The 17,684-nt window shown below is 35.1% G+C and overlaps 1 pseudogene; it reads right to left on the reverse strand.

The window, feature by feature from the left end:
• Window positions 1-959: 959 nt before the first annotated feature.
• LOC120186087 lies at window positions 960-17,136 on the reverse strand (annotated as a pseudogene).
• Window positions 17,137-17,684: the final 548 nt, after the last annotated feature.

Here is a 17,684-nt window from a genome sequence, read left to right on the forward strand (position 1 = left end):
ATTTCTTGTGCTATATACAAATTCTTTTAAGGTGAATAGAAAAATAGCTTCTGATGCAACCGGGTCGATAAAGAATTCGAGTTGTATAAAATTCTTCTGTTTGGCATTCATTCTAGTTAGATTCTTAAATATAGTTGTGGTTAAAGCTTCTTTACTGTTTTGCTTATGCTTGTGTCTTGCACATTCCCTTGAAATTATTGAATTTAATCTGCTAAATCTGAAAACTGTTTCGCTAGTTTAATGATGTTAGACCTCGACTTTAAAATTCTATATTGTTTGATTTTAACCGAATCAACTGATAGAATCAAAATTTAGTTCGATTAATTGGACATTAGATCGATTTGAGTTATTGGTATATAAAATCAGTGAATTAACCCAAAAAACAAAATATTTTTTATTATATATTTATATATATTATTCTTTTGAATAATCTGAGATGATAACAAAGTAATATTTGTTTAATTTTTTAATCAATTGATAACACAGATTCAGATGCAGCAACTCGAATTATTAAACTTTCAAGACCCAATCAAAACTTAGTCTAAACGAAAAAAACTTGTATTAAACCTAAATTAACCTAACTAAAAAAACTCAAAAAATTTTCAACCGAACAAAGTTCATTTCAGTTGATAAATTTCAAGAAAAATTTTGATTGGGTTAACAAATAAAGAAAAAGATTCGATTAATTCACTTTTGGTTAATTAACCGTTTGCACATACATAGTTAGGAGGCCTAATAACCCTATAAGATATTGATAAGTATCATATAAGCCTCTAGGATGTACCCAAAACTTGAGATGAAAGAGTTCCACAATTTGGAGCATAGTACAAAATTTGTAACTTTCCAGTATTTTAGAGTTTGACCACTTTTGCATAAATAAACATGGTAAAAGATTCATTTAATATAGCAAATATTGATTACAACACAAGAAGATCAAACTATGATGTACTCATTTCATTAAAAGAGAGCAAATTCCAGTCCAGTCCAGTTCAGGTCTTTCACTGCCTTCTACCTCTTTGCCCCTTCAAAATATTGGAAAAGGTCACCACTATGATCTTCAACATGTATGCCATCCAACACCTCCCAAGGCCCAGCCATTACCCAAAGGAACTAAACAAAAGGAAAATATGACTTCTGTATATGGGCATCAATAAAGGGGCCCCTACAATAATGTAGTGTGTTCAAAATGGGATTGAACTGAGATCATATAACTTGTCATTTATAATCACAAACAAATTACATTGGAAGTGTCAATATTATGGAGAGAGAGAAAATTGATCATTCACTCTTTTACTACCTTGTGATTTTGCTGTCCCTGTTTAAGTTATCCCAGCTTATCTCCTGGGCACACTCCCCACATACGGTGCTGCAACCGAATTTTGTGCCCTGGCTTCTGAGAGTGAGCAGGTGGGCGAGATTAGTACATTTCCGTTGCACAATCCTACTTCTGAAAATGCCCTGGGGTTTTGTTAGGTGATTCATCACAGGGTCTGGTTTTGGAGGGGATGCTTCGGGAACAACAGGCCTGCGCTCTGCTGCTGTGGCTGATTCATCGAGGGATACTCGCTGCACCTCCTCCCACTCTAAGGTTTTCTGGAAGACTTCCCAAGCCATATCTTGCTCTTCTTTCGAGAGCTTTTCATCTTCGTTCTCTTGCAAAAGGGTCTCATGTTCATGGAAATTGGCAATCCACCTAAAAATATCAAAAATAGGGGAGTTACTCCAATTACGAAAGGGACTACTGTCAAACTTATATGATCGTTGCAAAGAAATTTCTTTATGTTGTATAACATAGCACTCAAACAGCAGAATCAGATAAAGAAGTTTCTAATTTTGTTTTTTTTTTCAAAAGGAAAAAGAACATCTGGAACAGAAAGAATGGATAATGCCTATTCCAGCATAACTGGCAACAGAAAGAATGGAGAATACTGATTCGTGGTAAATAAAAGCCGAAACCGATAGACCAAAACAGATAGATAGTACCTTGGATGATGTTTGCCAAGTAAACTTTCCATTACTTTATCAGAGGAACAGCTTCCATGAGAAAGAGGAATCTTCTGCTTCAGTGACTTTTCACCTTCATTAGCTGTATTCTGGTTTCCATTCTCTTCACTAAGTTCCATCAACTCTTCCTCACCAAATTCAAACAGATGTACATCTCCTCCTTAGAGATAGTCCTATGTACTTGTTGTCTATCTACCACCCTTGCAGCAAGACCTTCTTTTGTCACCTATTTGCACCATTTTCGAGTTAAAAGGTTATTCAAAAAACAAATACCAAATAAGGGGGAAATATTTCCCTTACCTGACGCTTATAAATTTTTTCTTCCATAGTCCCATGTGCCATCAATCGATAAGCAAACACCGGCTTTTTCTGTCCATACCTATAATAACAAACATATAATGCAACAGCTAAAACATATGAGTGAAAATTAACAGAAATAATGGACTTAAACCCACCTCCAGGCCCTGTATATAGCTTGAAGATCATATGTAGGGTTCCAAGAACCATCAACAATGACAACACGATTAGCAGCATATAAATTAATCCCAAGAGATCCAGCTCTCGTAGAGATCAGAGTACACTTGACTCTGCTGTTTGTTGGTTCATTAAACCTCTCAACCAACTTTTGCCTTTCAGAACTTTCTGTTTTTCCGTCCAGTCTATAGAGCACATAGCAAACGAAAAAGAGCTTCAAACATCTTAGTTTTCAGAATTCCTTACAACAATCATATTTATGAAACTTAGATCACAATATGATGTTATATATTAAAAATAAACCAGCTTCCCAGCAAAATCAGGTGCATTTCTGGAGAAGCTTACAACATAATACAGAAATGTTAATGCAGAAATAACCATTTGCTAAAAAAAATTGGCATAAAAGCAAACACACTTCACAAAACTAAGTGAATTAACAGAGAGATACGGAGTCAAAAGGGGATAATTAAACAATTTTAACAACTTCCTAACAGTTTCCAGTGATATAAACGCACCTATACCAGTCTTTCCCCTTTTTCCAGAACTTCCCTTTTTTTCCACGACTAGGTAATCTTGAAAGATATAATTCTATCAGATCTAAAGTTGGAATGCTCTGACTAAAAACCAGTGCTTTATCACCCACATCTGAACACATGGTTATGATGTCAAGCAGCAAAACCATTTTACCACTGTAATCAAGTTCCTTATAAATATTTTGGTGAAGAATATCTCTCCACCAGCCCTAGTAAAGAGAAACATTCAAGCATCAGCGTGATAAGAAAAATCAATATAAACATAAGCTATTGTATAAAGAATTTTAAAAAAGGCGCACATAAATAAATATATTTCACATACCTTTTGAATAAATGCATAATCATTTTTCTCGTGCAGAGAATCATTCATGCTCCTCATTTTATCTGAAATAGAAGCAAAGACCATTTTAACACAAAACTATGAAACCCTAATGATTGAACAGAGAAAACTACCAATGATTCTATAAACTATAAATGTGTCCCAATGACTTGAAATGGAAGAAACCGCAAAATTTCAATACTCTTTGACTTGCAAATTACTCAAAATTTGTTTTCAACCTCATTTACTGACATAACAAGTAAAATCAATTGCCTGGATAGTGAAAGCAGTAAGTAGACCAGACCTGGTAACGAAAAAGATTGCACAATAAGCAATTTCACACCCTAAAAGGGCACAGACAATGTTTCGGGTTCATCCCACCCCCAACCTCTTATTTTTCATATGTGCTAATAATTTGAGATTTACTACAGATTTATCAAGCTAATAATGTGTGTATATATTATTATTATTATTATTTATTTATTTTTTTATAAGAATTTCAGGCCTCATTAAAAACCTCCTTGATTGAAGGTGCTTGTTGATAAGCTCCTTAATCAGTTATTATTATTATTATTACTAGGAGTTCCATACAAATCTAAACCCTCCAAATTCCATAGATCATGAGAACAAATCAATTGCCTGGATAGTGAAAGCAGTAAGTAGACCAGACCTGATAACGAACAAGATTGCACAATAAGCAATTTCACACCCTAAAAGGGCACAGACAATGTTTCGGGTTCATCCCACCCCCAACCTCTTATTTTTCATATGTGCTAATAATTTGAGATTTACTACAGATTTATCAAGCTAATAATGTGTGTATATATTATTATTATTACTAGGAGTTCCATACAAATCTTAACCCTCCAAATTCCATAGATCATGAGAACAAATAAGCATACACATCCATTCTAAACAAGCAACATCAGTTCACTGCTTTCAGGGAAAAGAGAGAAAATATCAACCATACCTAGTGGAACCAAAATTTTAAACTAGCATATTTAGCATGCAAATTGACATGTCCACAGTCCACATGTAAATAATGCTAGGTACAAGAATTTAAATAGAAACAGTGAATACCTCCAACACCCACATTATAATCTATATTTTCATCACTTGAGCTCTCATCTGCAAGGAAGTTTTCAACAGCATCTTTGTTCAATTGCAGTATCCCAGGATGGTTCCATATCTACTAATGAAAAGAAATAGTTGTCAAAACAACATGCATTTAAAATTATTTCTTTTAAGGGGAAAGAAAGTAGAAAGATAAAATACAAGAGAAAAATTAACATGAATCATCCTACTCTTATCATCGTCAACCGAAAGATTATAGGAAAGCTGCAAGTAAAAAGAATGTTAAAAACATCATGGAACCTAGAACTTAGGAAAATATCTAGGTTTATTCATGATTCTAATATCTCAAAATTCAAGTATTTGTTAGTTGACAATTTACTGAAACCAATCAATGAGCTTCTTTACATGTATAATGCCCCAAAGGTAATGAAGTAGATAACATTTTGCATCATTTCAAAAATAAGGCACTGAATATTTTTTCAAGAACAGTCGAGGACATAAGCATCTCGAAAACAAGACTGCCTATGAAATGGCCAAAAACATGAGCGTATTATTTTCTAAAGTTGAAGAACACCTACTTTTAGGTTAAAAAAGATTTGTCCAGTCCTATACGATATCATGGATCTACTTAGGTAACCCTATAAATCTCAAGTGCGAACATATTGAACTTACGTAATTTCATAAAAAATAATTAACAAACAACTTTGATCTAACACAGTAATTCAATAACGGCATTAGGCTTGAAGATCCTCCGAGGAAATGTACAGGCTGTGGCTTGTAATTGCATTCATTGACACTGAAGGATGTTACGTGTTAAGTCTCTATTGGTCAGACTAGTAGGATAGTGTGGAACCTCACTGGTTTGAGCTCAAGTTTTAAGTTTTCCATGCATTTCTATATATTTTATTTGGTTAGTTGAATCTACATCTCCTTTTTCTATTCTTCGTGATTGGTTCAATAATAGACAAACATACCAATACAAAATTAAGGACATGCTGGTTTCTATCATAATCTTAACAACAACAGGAGTTGTTTGGCGTCCATGCACGCATGAATGATGTGATAAAGCAGCTTTTATAAATTTAAAGAGAAGGCTGTATAAGATTGTACCTGAGCCAAGGCCTGGTACCCAGCAAAAAAACTCTTCCTAATTTTTTCATTAGAAGGTCTATCATTTGCAAAACCATGTACATCAAGGAATCTCTTGTAAAGCTTCCGCTGTAGCGGAGAAAGCTTTACAGTAATAACGAAGACAGTTTTAGGAGGCAAGTCGTTTTTCACCACACTCATATCCATTCTCTGGACGAATCCTTTTAACTGTTCATAAAGGATGTGAGATCTTTGATTCATAATTTTTACATCTTCATGGGTTGAATTTGTGTGATGACCATTTTCTATTGGATTTTGGAAGCTGCATATGCAGAAAACCAAGATTACATCAAAATGACAAAAAAACAAAAAAGGAGACATGGACGAAAGAGGATGATACATGAGTTAGCGACTTGCCGGTTCCTAAACTCATGGCTGCTTCCAAGAAAACCTTCTCTTACAAAATCGACCATCTGCTCCGACGAAACCCAATAAGAACTGTGTATACTGTATAACACTTAGGCAAAAAGGATTTCTAGCTAAAAATAATAATAGCTCACACAGTAATACTCCATGAGATTGTTCTGAAGTGGTGATCCAGTTAAGGCAATCCTCCTCTGACACTTCACTTGTTTCAAGGCCTGGGTTGTATCAGCCCTAGTGTTCTTAATGTATGGGCTTCATCACAAACAAGTATATCAGGTCCATCCTGGAATTGGAAACAAAGCTGAGTCAAAGGAATACATATAAGTATGCAGCAAATCATCAATCACTGACCTATACTATATAGACAAATCACCTCAAAAACATACAATATCCATGCATATTTTCGATTTGAAAACAAAGCAATGCTTCAATAACCACACAGATCTAGCGTTGCAGCACAGAGCATAAACAAGCCCAGTTTACATCTAAGAGTGCTCATGACAAATGGCTTTGATAAAATGAATCTAAATCTATTTTGCTAATAAAGCAGCAAAACTTAAACTAATCAAATAATAATCTACGTTGACCATACAGTTAAATCACTATTCCCTACAAGTCAAATTTACCAAATGAATATCAACAAAATTTACTGGTATGCTGCTGAAGATAATAACAATCACCTGCAAAGCATAACAAATATCTCTAGCCATGTTCCGATCCTTCACATGTTTTCCAAAAGACAAGTTCCGAAAAGCAGTATAGCCTATCAAAAAAACTCCACCTTTCCTTATCCATTTGGCAAGCAATTCAGCCCGTCTCTCCCTGAAAAAAATAATGATTGCAGCAAGCACATATTAGACAATTGATATTTTTCACTTTTTCTTTCTTCACCTTTCAATCTGTAGAAATTCCTACAAAATGGAAGAGAGAACAGGTAAGGAAGTGTAGATTGGAGTAGTGCAAATATCTACTGTTAATTATTGTATTTAGGAGTCAGTAATTTAGATGTAGTCTAAGTCTTATCCCATTTAAAGCATATAGTCTTATCTTATCTTAAGTAGAGATGAGGATGTGTTTTAGTCCTAGTAAATCAGACCTATGTACTCAACCTATAAATAGGCTGCTTTCTACATGATTTATAATCAGAAAATTAAGAGAATAAAAACTCAATTCTCTTTACCTAAATTCTACAGGGAGTACACAAATTAACCAACATCTTTCTAGGAGCCATTGTTATTTTCTTTCCTTTTTCACTTAAAAGGCTTGATTGCACAAGTTCATGATCATTTCTAAGATTATGCAAATTTATTACTCCCACACTTACACTTCCAATTATAGATTCTATCCTTCCCCGAGTTTTATCTTAGTATTCACCCAGCAGAACATGCAGAACTTCCACTTTATTCTACCGACACTGATACAACTAATCTTTTCCATATGGTTGCTTACTCTAGGACACATGTTATAAAACTTTACTTCTAGCACCGGAAAACACATCCTATTTTATGCTAATAAGTTTCAATTTTTCGAGGGTAACTACAAGGCATGATTTTTCCACACTATACTGATGAAACGTGCTCATCAAAGAAAAGAAATCTTTGTTTCACACGGACACCTGAAGAGGCATAAAATTTGCGTACACCATGGTTAACGTGCTTGATAATAGTCTTATAAGGTTATAACTACAGTAACACATGGCAAAATAGGATAAAATTCTAGTTAAAAAAATCAACTGAACCTTGTCACATCCTCTAACATGAAGACACGGAGGGGTTTTAATTCTGAAGGTCTCCACTTCATGAACTCCTGCCTCCAGTTGTGCAGAACATTTACAGGAGTGACAATAAGTGTAGTTTTTAATCCCAAATCAACACTTCTCATTGCTGTGTATAAGAAAGCTATAACCTGCAATTAAAACTAGACATGTCAGGCAAGCTAACCACCAAAAAACTTGGACCAGAAGGAGCACTAAATAGATCTTTCGCAATGGGAGTAACACAAGATCAGCACTGACACCAGAACAAATACTAGCAAGCATGCCTGCATAATAATACCAAAAGGAAAAAGGGGTCCGAGGCCCGAAATGGGGAAATAGAGAGTGAAGGGGTAAATATACCTGAAACGTTTTACCAAGGCCCATTGTGTGAGCTAGAATGCAACCAAGACCCTTATCCCCAGACTTCACTTTTGTGATCGACTGTATAATGTTTTCCCACATAAATCGGATCCCAGCTATCTGCAGCAATAAATCAACCAAAAAAGACATTCAGCAGTTGATGAGCTTACTAGCAGCACCATCCATAAAAATCTTCAACCAACTTCTTTAATAATAGTCAGAACAAAGAAGGGCAGGGAAAAAAAGAACCATATGAACCCCACTTCTGTATCTCCATATAAAATAAAGGTTTGTATTACCAGTCCTTGGGTGAAAATATTGCAATGAGAATGGTTCGATGTATCTAGATTCAATCATGAGCAATGACATTTTCATGAGAATTCTCAAGAAATCCAAGATCACTATGTCAGAAGTCAAACTTGAAAGCTACAGCAGTATATAAAAAAGCAACTAGAGCCAGCTCACAATTTTCAGTACAACAGAACACGACACGATCAAGAAAACTAAATGATAGCATGCTCAAAGCAAAGGATGAATAGCCCAGGTAACAACATCAACTGCAAGTTTATATCGACAACTTATACAATTATGAGGGAGAAACCTGATGGACTTTCAATTTTGCTGATATGCTAGGAGGAATTCTCACAGCTTCTTCACCATCCTCCCTCCTAACATTCACTATATAACCTGTATTGGCATCACCAAGCACCTCTAAACTAGCTTCATCTAATAAGTTCCTACTGCAGCTTGAAGAATTCATCACGTTATATTTGGCTGAAAACTGCATTGACTTTAAGCGCTCTTGACGTTCCTACAAAATTGGGAGCAGTAGCACAATGAAAAAATCAGTACCAGAAACCAGGTCAACTGAAAAACAAGAAACTCATACCTTTTCTATAGCAATTTTCCTCTTTGTCTCTTCTCCTAATTCAGCATCATCAAGGATCCTTCGAATTTTCTTTTTTGGCTCTCTCTTAGAACTGGTTCAGAAACACACAACTGGTAATTGACTCAGAGAAAGAACCCTTACTGTATTTGGTAATGTTAAATGCAAAATGTTCAAATTTGAAATCAACCATAATAGACACCATAAAACCCCAATGCGTTCATATCAATAGCTAATAAGAGGAATAGGCTATAGAACAATGGTTTAGACCTACTGAATGAGTCAACCACATAGTTAAACTTATTGTAAATGAAATGGTGCAGAGTATCCATAAAAAGAGAAGACATTAGACAGACTACCAAAAACCAAATTGCCAAAAGAAAAGGACCATAAATAGCACAAACTACATCTATAAAAGTAAAACCTGAACAGTAATTTATTAAATAAGAGGCAATAACATTCATGTGTCATATCAATGCTGCATGCATGAGGGGCATGGTTTAGAAAAAGAAATAAATTGAAGCATTAATTATAACATCTTAGGCCTGGCCTGACTCCAGAGAAAATGAGAAATGAAAACAAACTTCTACTTTATGAACAAAGAAAAATTATGTTACATGCAACCTTAACATCCTACAACTAACACATGCTAAAGATCATTCTTGACCCAATAAGATGTTACACAGTAATATTAATATAAAACTCAGACAAGAAAGGATATACCTGATGGAAGTATTGATATCATCAGTATCGGAATTCTCTGAATCACTATCAGAGCTAGAAACGATTGTATCTTGAAATGCTATGGCTCTCTCCAATTCTGATGCTAACTTTTGCAGAAGGGTTGGCAAGCAGCTACAACATTGCCAACCAGAGGCCTGGACCTCAAGCAAGCATTCTTCACCAATATTCTTTCTTATACACTTCATACAAAATAATGTTTTACATGACTTGCAACTTAATAAGTCCTTGCTTTGTCCACACCATCCACAATAACATTCTGAGCAGTCCGGACCCTGTCACAACAGGAAAGAGTCATACTTGCGTATGCACTGATAGTTAACAGAAGAACCTTATGAAACGAATTATGCAATGGGAAATTTCATGGGAATATTTAATAGTATTACCAAAGCATTGTCGATAATGTAATTAGCCTGCAAAATTAGTACCTTCATATGCATTTTCTCTTCCAGGAAGTATTTGCATTCCCTGCAAATAATTACTTTAAGAAGAGGATGTTGCTGCACTTCAACAGCCAGTTTATAACAAGCAGTACAAATGAACTTCTCAGTAATCGATTCAACCCCCACAGCAGCACCACATTTTTCAGGCATAATAAACTGATCCTCCGATTTGGATGAAATCAATTCATCCTTCACTGTACTATCAGCCTCATCATCACTAGCTATAATAACAGTCCGGGCTTTCTTATTATTTTCATTAGCATCCATATCTTCATTTGAACGCTTGGACCCAACAGGTTTTCCAGAGCCAGACTTATCTGACTCAAAATGCTCAGAGGACTTTCTGTTAGGACTAGACTGTGTCCAGTCCGGCTTACATGATTCAAAACTGTCAAGCATGTCATTCTTTAAAGTCCGACAAGCAACCCCATTCTCATTATTAGGCACACAATCCCTTTCTTCTTGATGTTCCTTGTTTGAAACTGAGTTAGGATCATCTTCAAAAGGCTGGGACTGCTCTAACTTGCTATCCTTCACCTGATCAAAAGGGTAAAATTCTCTGAGGGACAAGTTCAGTAACATAAAAAATAGATGAATGTTGAAGTTTTTGCATGCATAGTCATTTCATGTTAGTTTCATCTGAGGCCCTAATGAATGTTAGGTCCTTTGATGTGCTAAATTGTTTCCATTTCATCAACAGGCAGAGATAATTATACTAAGAAGATTTCTTTTCTGTAATTGGATTTTATTGTTAAGCAGTTCCTACTGTATTATGCAATGGGTACAGAGTTGACTGTTTGTTACTCCTTTTTTTTCCTTGAGAAAGGAGGACTTAGGGTACTCTCCAGTGCAGGAAACAGTCTCTGACGTACAAGGACTAGTCCAAAAGTCTGCAAATACCATCATCACACTTTCAATATTCTAGTACATTTCTGACAATGTAACTGGTGGTTTTTTTTACACTAGTAACTACTGACAACACCATAGCTGCACCCCCTAAACTAATTCCATGGTCCCAATGCAATCAAAACCTCTGCTTTGTACCATCAAACCACTGAACCTTCTACAAAATTTTCACTCCAACTCTTACAAACTGATCTTACAAGCAAAACTGAAAATCCATGTTTTCTTGACACCAGAAAAAAGAAGCTTGGTAGCCTCATTCAAACCACTATCACTACTTCAAGAATAACAAGATCAAACCCCAACTGACTTCTAAATCTTTGCAACTTTTTAAAGTACAACTGTAACAGCAACACCTGAAAATTTCTTAAGCCCAACTCACTAGATTTGTCCTATATATGGGGAAGTCAATTCACTAAACACTCTTATAAGTTGGTACAACATTAAGCTCGATTGCTTTTGAACTTATTAAAAGCTATATCAGAGGGAACTTAAATTTCATCTACCTTCAGCGTTAATGCGTGAAAGTTTCATTACGTTAAGTCAACAATATGTCCCCATACACACAATATATATATTTAGTAATGTTCTTCAATTAATCTAGGGCGACACAAAAAGAAAATAAAATGTAATTAACTGTAAAACCTGTTTTGATCTCCTTCGATGTCTCTTCTGTTTCAAATGCAGCTGAAACTTCCTGTCAATATTTACATCATCTTCCTCTTTGACCTGTCAATACATATTAGAAGTTAATGCAAGGATAGATGAGCTGTAGGAGTTAAAACATTGACAAGCAGAATACCGTAGAAGATAGCAAATGGTTATATTACGGACCACAGAAGATAACATATGGTCATATATTACACTATATTCGCCTGTCGAATTATGCTTAGAGTTAGAGTCCTATTGTATATAGTTTACTGTTTTTAGGAAGTCTCTTAGGAGACCTAATTATCTTTAGTAAGGGTTTTATCACATTAAGTCTTCTCTTAAGAGTTAATAACTAAATGTATAAAATAAAGGGTTTTGAAGCCTATTTCAATAGATCAGAAATAAAAGAATAGTTCCATCTTTTCTTTCCCTTTAGTTTTTCCAAGTTTTTCTCTGTTCTCTGACATGGTATCAGATTTGGTTCTTTCCTGATTTTTTTTTTGATAGGAATGGCAGGCCTCGTTAAAAACCCCCTTCATGATTAATGGATCATAAAATGCTCCTTAATCAGCGGAAGGAGGAAAAGAGTGCCTTATAATTCATTAAAACACATAAATTACATAATACTTAGGGAACAATCATATAAACTCCCTATACACACCAACCCATAGTAAAAAAATAACAGACCCAAACATAACCAAAAGGCTAAACAGCTAGCCAATACCAGCCCTGATTTTTTTCTTTCCCTTCATCATGACGGAAACAGCTACCAGTTCCGCTAAAAATATGGTTCCTCGAGGGGTCTCCACCAACACATTAAGACAAGATTATCTGTTTTGGATAGTGGACTAATTTGCACACCATTTGTTTCAACAAAAAACCAGTTAGCAGATATACTCACAAAAGAACTATCAAGTAAAACGTTTCATGATATTCTTAGCAAGATGGGAATAGCAGATATTCATTCACCAGCTTGAGGGGGAGTGTCAAATTATGTTTAGAGTTAGAGTCCTATCGTTTAATGTTTACTGTTTTTAATTAAAGTATCTACTATTTTTTAGGAAGTCTCTTATGTGTAAGAGTCCTAGTTGTTTTTAGATAAGGGTTTTATCTACAGTAAGTCTTCTATTAGGAGTTGATAACTAAGCATATAAAATAAAGGGTTATGAACCCTATTTCGATAGTCCAGAAATAAGAAAATAGTTCAGTCTTTTCTTTCCCTTTATTTGTTTTCCAAGTTTTCCATTGTTCTCAGACATCACCCATGACTTTGAACAAATTCTATCAGTAGTCACTACAAGATGAACAAAAAATTACGGAATGTATCAACTGCAAAACATGACAGAAAATTGTTGGAAAAACTGATCCAGGTGAAGGTGATAAATGCATGGAACTGCTATTAAAAACATCAATAGATGGATATATAAGAAACTAAATATACATTTCCATGCGTAAGAAGTCTGGGAACGAAGAATAATTGCATCAAACAACACTGACAAACCTTTCTAAAACTTTTTCTTTGCTCTTCAGAAAGAATCAGCTCTTTCTCATTTTCTATGGCATCTGCAACAAGCGGATTATCTGAACTACCATCAATATCTTCAATCTCCTCAACCTAACAAAAAAAAGTTATCAGAAATTTTATCTAAATATTTCATAAAAAGGGAAATTTTAAGCACTGAAAAGGTAAATCATCGTAAAATGTTTTCATTATGAAGAAATATAACTTCTGAAAAAAATTATATCAATGAATGAAAAACAAGACAAGATAAAATAAAATTGATTGCCAAATTCATTGGTACCCCAAGAAGAAGAAGGTTCTAGCGCAGATATAATAGGTAAGGAGTCAAGGCATGCAGTAGATTATTTTTTTGGTACAAAGGATAAAGGAGGTAAACTGGGTGTTTAGGGTTTGATAAATTAATCCCATTTTTCTCTCCATTAGCGAGCCCCATAAAGGTTTTGTTCTTTAACACATTGGGGATGAGAGGATTCAAAATCCAGTTCTAAGTCAAATGACAGATTCCACAACTATGGAGCCAAATGCTCAAGTGAATCAAAAAGGCTTTTCAGCAGCAGTCTCAGCCTGAAATAAATAACATAATAAAATTGCATGTGGTAACTTTAGGAAAGAAATTATTCTAAGGTTGTGGTCCAAGGTCCAATTCCCTTCTTCAATACTCCCTAGTTCTTGAACTGTGCCCAGGGGAAACAAAAGGAATTTCAAGAACTTGAAAAATCATTTTGATAATATCAAAATGAGATTTCTAAAAGGATTTAGTCCTAGCCTATGCAAAAAAAAAGGAATTCCCCACCTCATCAACTCCGGGAAATTTAAGTCCCATTAGTGCAGCTTGTTGCGGGGTGCTGGCCAAGTAGACAGAAGCCCAATTCTTGCTGCCAAAGCCAGTGTCATCCTCAGTTAAACCATTAGAACATATTTTCATGAATGAGCTCCAGTCTATGTCCGATTTTCCTGTTGGTGCCTCTTGGCTAGCATCATTGGAAAGCTTCTTTTGCAGAAATCCACCAGCGCCCTCCTCCAATAGTCTACCATGTTTCCTGAATCAAAAACATAGAACCACATATCAACTGAAGCCTTTCAGAGAAGAACTAAGGAGACCAAATTTATTGCTAAAACCTATGTGTTGATGAACTTTTAAAGCACAAATACTTGGTTTCAGTTCTAGAATTTGACATGTCAAGATAACACCCAATCTTGTAACTAGGACCTTGGGTTTATGTCAAGGCCTTAGGCTGAGCAGTAGTTACTTGTGGCTAATTAACTACATATACAAGGGTAATGTTTCACAAAATGGTGGCCTATTAACTAATACTAACATATTCTTCTCCTCTTTTTCGGTATGATTCAACAATTAAGATGAAAAAAAGTAAAGGCTAAGGATTCAAATGTTAAAATGTCGCACACGGACAAGGGCAATATTTATCTACATTGTATGGTACATTTAGCAACACTCTCAAACAGTATGGTCAAATTCAACTGATCTATTGCTACTTGAAATTCAGAATCCTAAGGGCGTATCATACCTCCTTACAGGCCTCAGGGTTTGAAGATTCTTTTCAGCACCAGCTAAAGACTCAGCGGCTTCACTAGTCACCTGAGATCCTACCCAATGTGCTCTTGTTTTCCAAGCTTCAGTGCAGCAACCATTTGGAGCTTGACTCTCAATCCACTTATAAAGACTGGGTAACTCAATACCAGCCCCGTCAAGTTGTTCCTGTTCAGAATAGAGATGTCAAGAATAACCATACTTTCTAGACAGGGTAAAAAAGGGGAGATGGGGCAGCAGCATAAGACACTGCAATTGACACTAAAACAAATTTTGGTAGATAATCATATGATTAAAAAAGTTAACAATGATATATTGAAATACAATTATTAATTAAATTAAGTACTGATGTTTGGTTGGGAAGAAAATATAGTCAAAAAACAAATTGAAACAGAATATTGCAGCCAAATGAAATCAAGGCTTCTAGGGATAGCCCACAACATTTTCTTCTCTTTTCAGCGCAGCCAGGAAGAGGAGTGGCAAAGAGTAAGAATAAACAAAAATCCATTCATGACCCAAACATCCCTCAAGGTTGGCCAATAGAGCACAAACAAACTTTAAAGTATAAACTCTGAGCTTATATTCAAATGTTAGTTTGCTACAGAAAATTAATTTTATGAATGCTATTAGTACTCATTCATGCTATAATATATGTATTAGGAAGCACAAGTAATAAAGACATGAGAAAAAAGCAGACCAACAATTGTGCACTCTCTGTCTCAAGCTCATCTAGCACACCTTCCCATTGCTCTATGAAAGTAGCCATTTCATCTGCAACAGCTGTCTCCAACTATGAACAAAGTAAAAAGAATCAGAGGTAGGAAAGGACAACGGAATTTTGATTAGATGGAAACAAGAGAGTTTACTAACATCATCCCCCTGAAGACTTTGTGCCAGCTCCTCTCTCACTTCACTCTCCACTTTAGCAAGAGATTCCTTCTCAAGTGTTTCTTGTGCCTCTGCAGCCTGAAATGAGTGTGAGAAAACATTCCAACATAATAAAGAAAAAGAAAGCATCTGAATTGTCTGAATAAACATAGTACCCTGCTCTCAACCTCCAAAAACTCAGATACCAGCTCTTCTATTTCCTTCTCAGTCAAATGCTCCTACAAATTCAATGGGAAAAGTGTGTATAAGTGCAAAAAAAAAATGCAAGCATTAGAAACACAGAAGATATAAATAGCAATGTTAAGGAGGATGGCAAGTTCTTAGAATCCATCAAAAAGATACAATAATATTCTGATAAGAAACATCAATATTGACTTACCTCAAAACGCAACCCATCATCTTGTCCAGATGTTGATGGCTCATCGTCGTCTGAATCAATGAAAAAAGAATCACTTGAAGCTCTGTCAACATCTTCAGCTTCGTTGTGCTTTTCCTCCATCTTTATTCAAGTTGCATCAAGAAAGAGAATAACCCTCCAAAGCAGCAGCTACGAATATGTAAACTAAACATATAAGCAAACCAAGCAAAGGACCGATCAATCAACTAAGAAAATCACACTCTCGGCATACAACAACAAAATGGAAGCAGAGATAGCAAGCATTCGTGATTACTTGCAAGTAGTTTCCTCAATTTCCTAGATTAACCTCAAAATTACTAGAAAATGGTTTCTGCCTATGGTGTTTATGTCAAAGAACACATTAAAAACAACAACTTCAGTGAGAACAAAAGGATGACCCAAGAAACCGGAACTAAAACTTCTACATTTATGTTTGAATTTTTTTGAATCAAATCTAATATCTTTCTAGCTAAAAAATTGCTTCATACTAATACAGTTGAGCAATAACAAATTCCTAACTAAGAATAAATCACAGAAAGCAAATCAACCAACAAAAAAACAAACGATAATATAAACACAAACAGGTGACTGCAACTAACTGATACTAGGTTAATTATCATTTTGAACTAAGCAATTCCCTGATAGAAAGAAATAATCACATTTGCAACAATTTCCACTTCTAAAAGCGGTAAAAGAAAAATAAAACTTGTACAAACCCAATATTTTCAAATTTTCCCCATTTTCATATAAGAACTCCTTCAAACCCCTAAAACAACAACGCCATTAACATAATGCTAAATCACTTGAAACCCTAAAATGATAAGATTTATGGGAACGAAGAACTAAGAGTAGAAATGATCGAAAACGAGGACGCGATTTTAAGTTCGAACTCTTATCTAACTTCTACCCGCGGCGACTCAGCAGAGACACTGCCTAAAGGACTAGTGAATTGGATTCAGAGATCAAGAGAACGAGTTGACTCACCGGAGGGAAAGAAGATTCGCGATTCAAGCGGAAATCCAACTCGGATTACTTGAGGAAACGTTTAATATACTCTTATTTTTTTTAGGACACGAAAATAGAAATGAAAAAATCGAACCGAAAATACAAAAAGCTAGGCTTTGAAGTTTTGTATAATTTCAAAAGTAAAGTTTTAGGGTGCTTCTAATGGGGGATTTTGGTGATTGTGACATTTGAAGGGGAACTTCTGCAAAATATCAAATTTTTATTTTAGTCCTTCTATTAAGACTAAATTTTGGCACAAATCAAATGACCTCGGTGGTAAAAAAATTGTTGTTATTTCTTAAGATTTAGAGTTCAAGTATCATGAATATCAGGAGTGTGAACGTTCAATGTCAAATAATTGAATTATCTTTAAACATATTATACATTTCACCTACCTCATATTAATAAAAAAAATGAATTTATTTTTAGAAAATAACCTCAGTGACCAAAAATGCCTTATAATATACTATTTTAACCAATTTTTTTTGGATTTGCCAAAATGACCAACTAAATCGCAATGCGATCGATAATTCGCAACGCGATCTCCGGTATCGCAAATCAGTTTCCAGATTCACAACGCGATTCTGACTATCGCATTGCGATTTACGTAATCGCGTTGCGATTTAGTAAATCGTAACGAGATTCTAACTATCGTAATACTGAA

The sequence above is a fragment of the Hibiscus syriacus genome, unplaced genomic scaffold (assembly GCF_006381635.1).
Source record: "Hibiscus syriacus cultivar Baekdansim isolate YM2019G1 unplaced genomic scaffold, ASM638163v2 tig00113279_pilon, whole genome shotgun sequence".
NCBI classification, from domain to species: Eukaryota; Viridiplantae; Streptophyta; class Magnoliopsida; order Malvales; family Malvaceae; genus Hibiscus; species Hibiscus syriacus.